Source organism: Urocampus carinirostris, chromosome 3, assembly GCF_059441175.1.
Source record: "Urocampus carinirostris isolate Australia breed hairy pipefish chromosome 3, RoL_Ucar_1.0, whole genome shotgun sequence".
NCBI lineage: Eukaryota > Metazoa > Chordata > Actinopteri > Syngnathiformes > Syngnathidae > Urocampus > Urocampus carinirostris.
In genome coordinates this window covers 51,983,378-51,992,717 of record NC_142351.1, presented here as the reverse complement: position 1 = coordinate 51,992,717, position 9,340 = coordinate 51,983,378, and positions in this window count along the sequence as shown.

The window sequence follows — 9,340 nt, the reverse complement described above, 5'->3', positions numbered from 1 at the left end:
CCCACAGCCCCCACCACCCCATGATGCACACCAATTTTAACCTTTATGTACTCGACAAATTGAAGGCCATCACAGAATCCATGGAAAATAGAAATATTGAGCAATCTTAGGAGAAAAGGCGTCGCGAAGGGATTCGGCTCTTTATAGTTGAGGAGCCATTCACTTGCATGAGATAGCCAATGAAGCTGTTGCGTTCGCGAACGACACCCCACTCCAACGCAATCCGCGTGGCTCCCGATTTATGCAGACCCCAAAATGTTATCAGTAACAGAACAGGAGGCGACCTCAAATTTTACGCGTCGTCAGAAAAAATCGCTGGCACCATGAAACGAATGAAACCCACTCTAGCAGTTTTTCCTCTGTTTGGGTTTTCGTTTCAAAGTTTTGCAGCTCGACTTGTTTCCAAGTTATCGGGCTGTTCAGTTTGAGTTTTACGCTACTGTCGGTTTCTGAAAGCGTTTTGTTTTCATTCCAGGAAAATCGCAAACATCTGCTTTCACTTAGGAAAAGAAGGTCAGCGCTTTAAGCGTCTTCCTGGCTAAACGAGTGACACAGTGACTGAATTCGTCACCATCGCCGAATTTGAGGACAAATCAGTGTCAGCTGAAGTAAACCATGGCGGAAACAAAAGGTCCCATTTCCGAATGCAGTCGCAAGAATACACAGGAAGGGGAGGGGGGGGGGGGGTCAGGTCACATTTAGGGGGTGCAGGGCCTTCTTGGGGCCCTAAGCAGTATTAGATTTTGGAGGCCCCCATTATTTGATCATTTAAATACCTACGATAACTCATTATATGCTGTACTCCAGGGATGGGCAACTATTTGGAGTCAGGGGCCACATTGGGTTCCAAAATTTGGCCAATGGGGCCCATCCTGGAGACCCATCCAATGTTTTCATTTATGAATAAACATCATGCAGACAGGCAGCACGGCAGCACAGTGGTTAGGGCATGTGCGGCACAGTTCTGAGGTCATGAGATCTAACCTTCCTGTGTGGAGTTTGCATGTTCTTCCCATGCCTGCGTGGGTTTCCTACCACATTCCAAAAACATGCATGTCAGGTTAATTGGCCTGTTCAAATTGTCCCTAGGTGTAATTGAGCGATTGAGTTGTCTGCTTCTGTGTGCCCTGCGTCTGACTGGCAACCAGTTCAGGGTGTCCCCTGCCCACTACCCGAAGATAGCCGGGATGGGCTCTAGCACCCCGGTGACCCTACTGAGGATAAGCGGTGCAGATAATGAATTGATGGATGAATCATGCAGACAGTTACATGTTATATTTCTTTAGAAATTGATCAGTCTCACCCAATTGGGTTTGAAACAGTCACAATTAAAGAAAAATCATACATTGGGTCCCTGTTTTAAGCAGTTCATTTGATATTTAGTTTTGAAGTATTACTGCAGTTTTATTTTTTTAGTAATTCTAGAGTCGTATTTTTGTTGAAGTAACATTGGTAATATGTCCATAACAGTATTATCAATATTTCTGTAGTACTTTTCTTGCGTTTCAACATCATCATTTTTGTTGTATACTGTATCAGTAGTATTTCTGTAGTATTGAAGTAGTATTACAGTAGTTTTATGATTTTAGTATTTATGAATCCGCATGTTTTCACATCAGACCCAGGCCACTGTCATGTGTGATCTTTTGGAATGCGACTTCTGTGTGAACGATCAAGGCAGATTCATGCGACCTGCTCGTAAACGATTGACGGTGGACGTCAGTATTCTGCCTTCAGACGGAGGGAAGCGGATAATTAAAAAACCACGGCGGATGAAAACACAGAGTGTCCTGATTTCACACATTCACGGAATAATCACAAGAAAACCTTTCATTAAAAAAAAATCAACAGTTGTTAAATATCTTTTTCTTAAAATGCCACACCCAAAAAATTTTAATCCAAAAATAGCAAGAATTAATGTGAAAATAAATCAAGCTGTAATAAATGAATCCATCATTTGCTTGGGCTGTGCTTACATCAAAGGGACGGTGTGTATTATTTGACCACTAAATGTTGCTCTATTCTGCCGTGCAACTGTAAACAACTGCGAAAAATAAGACAAACTACAGGGAAAAAGGTTTGTTTTAGGGAATACCTATTGCAGCAAGTGGGCCGACAATGATGTTAGTTTCATCTTAGACAGGCTATGGTTATGAGGAATGAATTAAAATTTCTCTACCTGTGAGAATTTTAAAACGTGGACATTTATTTCATAGTTTACGTATTTTTGCTTAATTTTAAATCCATCCATCCATTGTCTTCCGCTTATTTGAGGTCGGGTCGCGGGGGCAGCAGCGTTAAAAGGGAAACCCAGACGTCCCTATCCCCAGCCACCTCCTCCAGCTCATCCGACGGGACCCCGAGGCGTTCCCAAGCCAGCCGAGAGACATAGTCTCTCCAACGTGTCCTGGGCCGCCCCCGGGGCCTCCTGCCGATGGGACATGCCCGGAACACCTCCCGAGGGAGGCGTCCAGGAGGCATCCTCATTAGATGCCCGAGCCACCTAGACTGGCTCCTCTCAATGCGGAGGAACAGTGGCTCTACACATCCCTCCCGGATGACTGAGCTTCTCACCTTATCTCTAAGGGAGAACCCAGACACCCTGCGGAGGAAACTCATTTCAGCCACTTGTATCCAGGATCGTGTTCTTTCGGTCATAACCCACAGTTCATGACCATAGGTAAGGGTAGGAACGTAGATCGACCGGTAGATCGAGCGCTTTGCCTTTCGGCTCAGCTCCCTCTTCACCACGACGGACCAGTACAGGGTCCGAATGACGGCAGACGCTGCACCGACCCGTCTGTCGATCTCCCGTTCCATCCTACCCTCACTCGTGAACAAGACCCCAAGATACTTGGGGCAAGACCTCCTCCCCGCCGCGGAGGGAGCATATCACCCTTTTCCGACTGAGAACCATGGCCTCGGACTTGGAGGTGCTGATCCTCATCCCGGCCACTTCACACTCGGCTGCGAATCGTTCCAGCGAGAGCTGAAAATCACGGCCTGAGGAAGCCAACAGCACAACGTCATCTGCAAAAAGCAGTGACGCAATGCTGAGGCCCCCAAACCGGACTCCATCCCTGTCAAGGCTGCGCCTAGAAATTCTCTCCATAAAAGTTATGAACAGAATCTGTGACAAAGGGCAGCCCTGGCGGAGCCCAACCCTCACCGGGAATGAATCCGACTTACTGCCGGCAATGTGGACCAGACTCTGGCACCGGGCATACAGGGACCGCACAGCCCGGATAAGACTGTGCGGTACTCCATACTCCCGAAGCATCCCCCACAGGGCCTCCCGAGGAACACGGTCGAATGCCTTTTCCAAGTCCACAAAACACAAGTAGACCGGACAGGCAAACTCCCATGCACCCTCAAAGACCCTGCAGAGTGTGTAGAGCTGGTCCAGTGTTCCACGGCCAGGACGAAAACCACACTGTTCCTCCTGAATCCGAGATTCGACTTCCTGGCGGACCCTCCTCTCCAGTACCCCTGAATAGACCTTACCAGGGAGGCTGAGAAGTGTGATTCCCCTGTAGTTGGAACTCACTCTCCCCCTTCTTAAAGACGGGAACCACCACCCCAGTCTGCCAGTCCAGAGGCACTGTCCCCTATGTCCACGCGATGTTGCAGAGACGTGTCAACCATGACACGCCCACAACATCCAGAGCCTTAATGAAATCCGGGCGGATCTCATCGACCCCCGGGGCCCTGCCACAGAGGAGTTTTTTGACCACCTCGGTGACTTCAACCCCAGTGATACGAGAGCCCAACCCAGAGTCCTCAGGCTCTGCTTCCCCAGAGGAAGACGTGTCGATGGGATTGAGGAGGTCTTCGAAGTACTCCGCCCACCGATTCACAACGTCCCGGGTCGAGGTCAGCAGCGCCCCATCGGCACTATACACAGTGTCGATGGCACACCGCTTCCTCCCCCTAAGACGCCGGATGGTGGACCAGAATTTCCTCGAAGCCGTTCGGAAGTCGGCTTCTATGGCCTCGTCAAACTCCTCCCATGCCCGAGTTTTTGCCTCGGCAACCGCCAAAGCCGCATTCTGCTTGGCCAGCCGATACCTGCCAGCTGCTTCCAGAGTCCCACAGGCCAGGAAGGCCCGATAAGACTCCTTCTTCAGCTTGACGGCATCCCTCACCGCCAGTGACCACCAACGGGTCTGAGGGTTGCCACCGTGGCAGGCACTGACTACCTTACGGCCACAGCTCCGATCAGCCGCTTCGACAATGGAGGCGCGGAACATGGTCCACTTGGACTCAATGTCCCCCGATCATCGAAATACGGCCTAGGGTGTCCTGGTGCCAAGTGCACATATGGACACCCTTATGTCCGAACATGGTGTTCATTATGGACAAACCATGACGGGCACAGAAGTCCAATAACGAAACACCACTCGGGTTCAGGTCAGGGGGGCCGTTCTCCCCAATCACGCCCCTCCAGGTCTCACTGTCACTGCCCACGTGAGCATTGAAGTCTCCCAGCAGTACGAGGGAGTCCCCAGGGGGCGCGCTCTCAAGCACACCCTCTAAGGACTCCAAGAAGGGTGGGTACTCCGAACTGCTATTCGGTGCATAAGCACAAACAACAGTCAGGACCCGTCCCCCCACCTGAAGGCGGAGGGAGGCTACCCTCTCGTCTACTGGAGTGAACCCCAACGTACAGGCGCCGAGCCGTGGAGCAATTAATATGCCCACGCCGGCTCTTCGCCTCTCACCACGGGCAACTCCAGAGTGGAAGAGAGTCCAACCCCTCTCGAGGGGACTGGTACCAAAGCCCAAGCCGTGCGTGGAGGTGAGTCCGACTATATCTAGTCGGAATTTCTCAACCTCACGCACCAACTCGGGCTCCTTCCCTGCCAGAGAGGTAACGTTCCATGTCCCAAAAGCCAGTTTCTGTAGCCGGGGATCGTCGCGCCAAGGACCCCTCCCTTGGCCGCTATCCAGCTCTCTGCGCACCCGACCCCTTTGGCCCGTCCTACAGGTGGTGAGCCCATGGGAAGAGGGTCCCACGTCGTCCCTTCGGGCTGTGCCCGGCCGGCCCCCGTGGGTAAAGGTCCGGCCACCAGGCGCTCGCCAGCGGACCCCACCTCCAGGCCTGGCTCCAGAAGGGGGCTCCGGTAACCCGCGTCCGGGCGAGGGAAATCGAGGACCAAAGTTTTGTGTCATCATAAAGGGTCTTCTGATTTGCGTTTTGTCTGGCCACTCACCTAGGACCTGTTTGCCATGGGTGACCCTACCAGGGGCTTAAAGCCCCCGACAACATAGCTCCTAGGATCATTGGGACACACAAACTCCTCCACGGCGAAAAGGTAGCAGATCAAGGAGGAGTAATTTTAAATCAGTATTTGTTTTTTGAATGAATTCTATTTTTCCCACCAGGAGGCGCTTAATAATACACACTGTCCCTTTAGATTCATATTACGGTAAGGGCCTCAAACCATCACCCCTCGGGTCACGAATTTGAGATCCTGGCTCAAGTGGAAGTTAACAATACTTACATTAAATCACACCACACGGACAGCATTCAATGCTAAATTCTGCAAAGACATAGCACAACACACAACCGGGGACACACAAATGGCAAAAGTGCAAGATGGGTGAAATGAACAACAGCCCTTGTTTTAACGCTTTTTTTCTTTTCTTGGCTTTTTCGTCTCCACCTAGGGCCTTTCAGCCCTCCATTGTATAGCTGATTTGAGAATGAATACACGAATACGTTTCGATAGTGCAAGTGGCAGATACATGTTTAAATTATTATTCTTATCCAGCCAGCCCAAACTCATCCTGCACATAAGCCAGCCCTTAGATTAGGGCAGGGGTTGGGAACCTTTTTGACTCAAAGAGCCATAAAAGCAAAATATATTAATTTTATTTTGGGAAAGAGCCACAACATATATTGTGAGACAAATTTACTAAATTGCTACACCCGCGCCCCAGACAAAAGCTTAGTCTTCAGCACATTTATTATTGATGATTTGATAAAAAATTATGAAAAGAGAATAATGCCAGAGCCCGTGTCCCAAAATCAACAAACATACCACTTTAAACTTGTCTCTTTCTTGCAATTACTCAAAATCGGTTAAACTCATTTTGACCCTTTTTTTCATACATATTTGTTTCAAAACCAAATGCAAGCAGTTATTTTGTAAAAACCTCACAACATTCTGCAAACAGGGAGCCTGGTGTGCTTACCTTTGGCGCAGACGGCGCAGGGCGAGAGATGGGAGGGAGTGCTTGCACTTTTTGCAAAGCTCCACCCATCCCTCCCACTCACCCATTAAAAGAACTTGAAATTCTCTTTCAAGTTTTGGCGTATTTACAGTTTACTCTGTGGATTCATTATATGGTATCTGAACACTGAACACAGATTATATACTGTAGTGAGCTTTTATATAAAGGATTCCTTAGCGTTGTACAGCCAAAACGAGTTTTTTTTCTTTTTTTTTTTGGGTGTGACACCTTCACTGTAAATTGTAGAGAAAAACGTGTCCAATATATTCTGCAAAGTACTTCATTGTTATTCAGCTTTGGTTTGGCTTTCTGTGTATCTGAACAGGATTAATAGTTCAAGTTTTGAACAAGATGGAGGAAATTTGCATGCAATCAAATTTGTCTCTGAGCCACAGGTACTCATAGAAAGGGGCATGTATGGCCCGCGAGCTATAGGTTCCCGACCCCTGGGTTAGGGCAATGGTTTTCCAAACATTTGCAGGCTGGCGCCCCCTTGGCTCCCCAGTGAATTCCTAGCGACAGAGGTACCGACCCACCTATGAAATTTCAGAGATAGCACTTCAAGCTCACTAACATAGTGGTCTGAAGAATTTTCAAAATAAAACATCACAAAATAACATTCCAATTATTTATTCTGACATGTCTTCATAACCAAACAAAGTCAACATCTAACATAAATAACATTTGAAAAAAGGAAATAATGAACTCTTAAAAAAATATCAAGAACATTTTCATGGTATGAAAGATAAAATGTACGCACTTAAAATAAACCATACCAAACAACAACAAAAATAAATTGTGCACACAAAAAAAGGTAAACATTGCACACTAAACATAATCCACATACTTTTAAGGCTGTAAACATGACATGTCTGCAATTAGTATAATATAACATTGACCATGTGCTACTGCAGCATGTTCATCAGTGCAAGAAATGTATTCAAGTATCAATTCAAACGCACCATTTCTCCTAACTTATTAACACTACTGCTACAACTATTCATTACTGCAGAAATAAAAATAGTTACCTCTAATTGATAACGCAGTTTTGGGGTTTGATGCCACTAGACATTTTTAGCTAGTCACAGCATTGGTTAATTCTTTGGGTTTAAGGGTTATTGTTCTATCTTCGTTATTCATTATCCATTATCCGTTATCGGTCAGTTCATAATACGCTACAAAGCCTAGGAGCCGGGACACTTACTCTCAGCCAAAAGGCCAAGCTAAGGTCCTAGCCCTAAAGAATTGCTGCGATCATTGCGAATGCACCGTTCCCAGAAGTACTGCAATACCGGGCTGATGCGTGGAGTGGACAGAGCAAGCTCTTATTCCGGTTTGTTTACTTTCCAGTCCAATTGTAGAAGCACCTTCTTCGTCTTTTACTTGTAATCCTTTTTACATGCAGTGATAATTGTTAAGGTGCTGGTACAAATGACTTGTGTTTCCTCTGGACCTAGCAACTACACAGGCGTTTTCTTCTGTTCCACGTCCATGTCGTCAAAACCAAAATACAGTGGAACCTCGGTTTTCGAACGCCTCTCAGTTAGAACAAATCGGAGTCCGACCAAAAATTTAGAGAAATTATTGCTTCGCTGTTCAGTCAAAAAATCGGAGTTCGAACACCGGTAATGCGTGAGTGCGTACGCGAATGTGCGATGCTGAGCGGCGTACGGGTGTTTTAGCCCCTTATTATGCCTCCGAAGAAAGTCAGTGCAAGCAGCAAAGTTGCTGCAGGTGAAAAAAGAAAAGTAGTGCGTACGACTATTGCTTTTAAGAAAGAAATAATAGCCAAATATGAAGGAGGTGTGCGAGCGCCTTCTGCTGACCACCACAAAGGTAAGAAATCCTATTCATAAGATTACGATACGACTAGCCTGGGTTAGCTTTTAGTGGGTGTTGGAACGGAGCCCCCTTTCCAATGAACCGCTCACCACTTGTTGTGGAGACCCGGGTGCTAAATGACTTGTAAACGACCTGATTTTTTTTTTATTTTTACACGTTCATGTTAACGTAATCTTTCGTACGGAAGATTACGATAACGCGAACGTATGATTAGCCTGGGTTAGCTTTATGTTTACGTTAAACATTCATGGTAAACATTCAGGGTGTTGGAACGGATTAAAACGATTTACATTATTTTTAATGGGAAAAATTATTTCCGTGATCGAACAGGGATCTGGAACGGATTATGGTCGAGAACCGAGGTTCCACTGTAGGTCCAAACAAGTGATGTACCGCCCATCTTTTGTGCAAGCTTCGTTTTGTTGACTTTGGGACTATGTTTACGGAGTCCGCCATGAGACTCAATGAGCTCACATGGTGGGTGTAGCATAGTGTGGTGCTTGCAGACTTTGAATTGCGTTTATTGGCTTGTGCCGTTATTAAAACTTGCCTCTGATTGGTTAGCGCTTTTAAAACTCGAACAGTAACAATTGTGGTTGGCCAAAATTCCATCACTCACTCCAAAAACTTGAAAAAAATCGCAGTGCTTTGCGGTTTCACAACCGGACTACGTCACATTGTGATATCTATTCGATTTCCGTTAATTGTGCAGCCCAAACGTGTTGTGTACAAATCGCCAAACAAACGTTCAAACTTCTGACTTCGGACTGCCCCCTACAGCCTCCTTCTTCCTCACTGCCCCCCAGATCTTTCCACCGCCTCCAGGGGGCGGTACCACCCACTTTGGGAACCACTGGTTTAGGGTCATCTCCCTTTCTTCCCAAATAGTCACTCCGGAATTGATAGGACACCAGCAACTTCTGTTCCAGGTTATTCTTCCCGAGGAACCTAAGGAAGTGGCGTCGCTGCAAGTCCTTCCCCACCACTGCCCTGGTGTTGGCAGACCAGGAGAGATCGTCAAAGACAGAGTGGACATTTTCTAACAATCTTCAGTTGGGTTTCAGGAAAAGTAGAGTTGGGTATCATTGCGCCTTAAGGTGGATAAAAATGTCACGACAAATCGATTAAACCATGGATTTGGTGGGGTCAAAAGGACAGGGAGTTGTGATAAGTAATCTGTGTTTTAGGAGAATGATTGGTTTATTGCTTTTGTTTTCACATATAAATAGGGAACAAGACACACTTTTCATTGTTAAAGGAA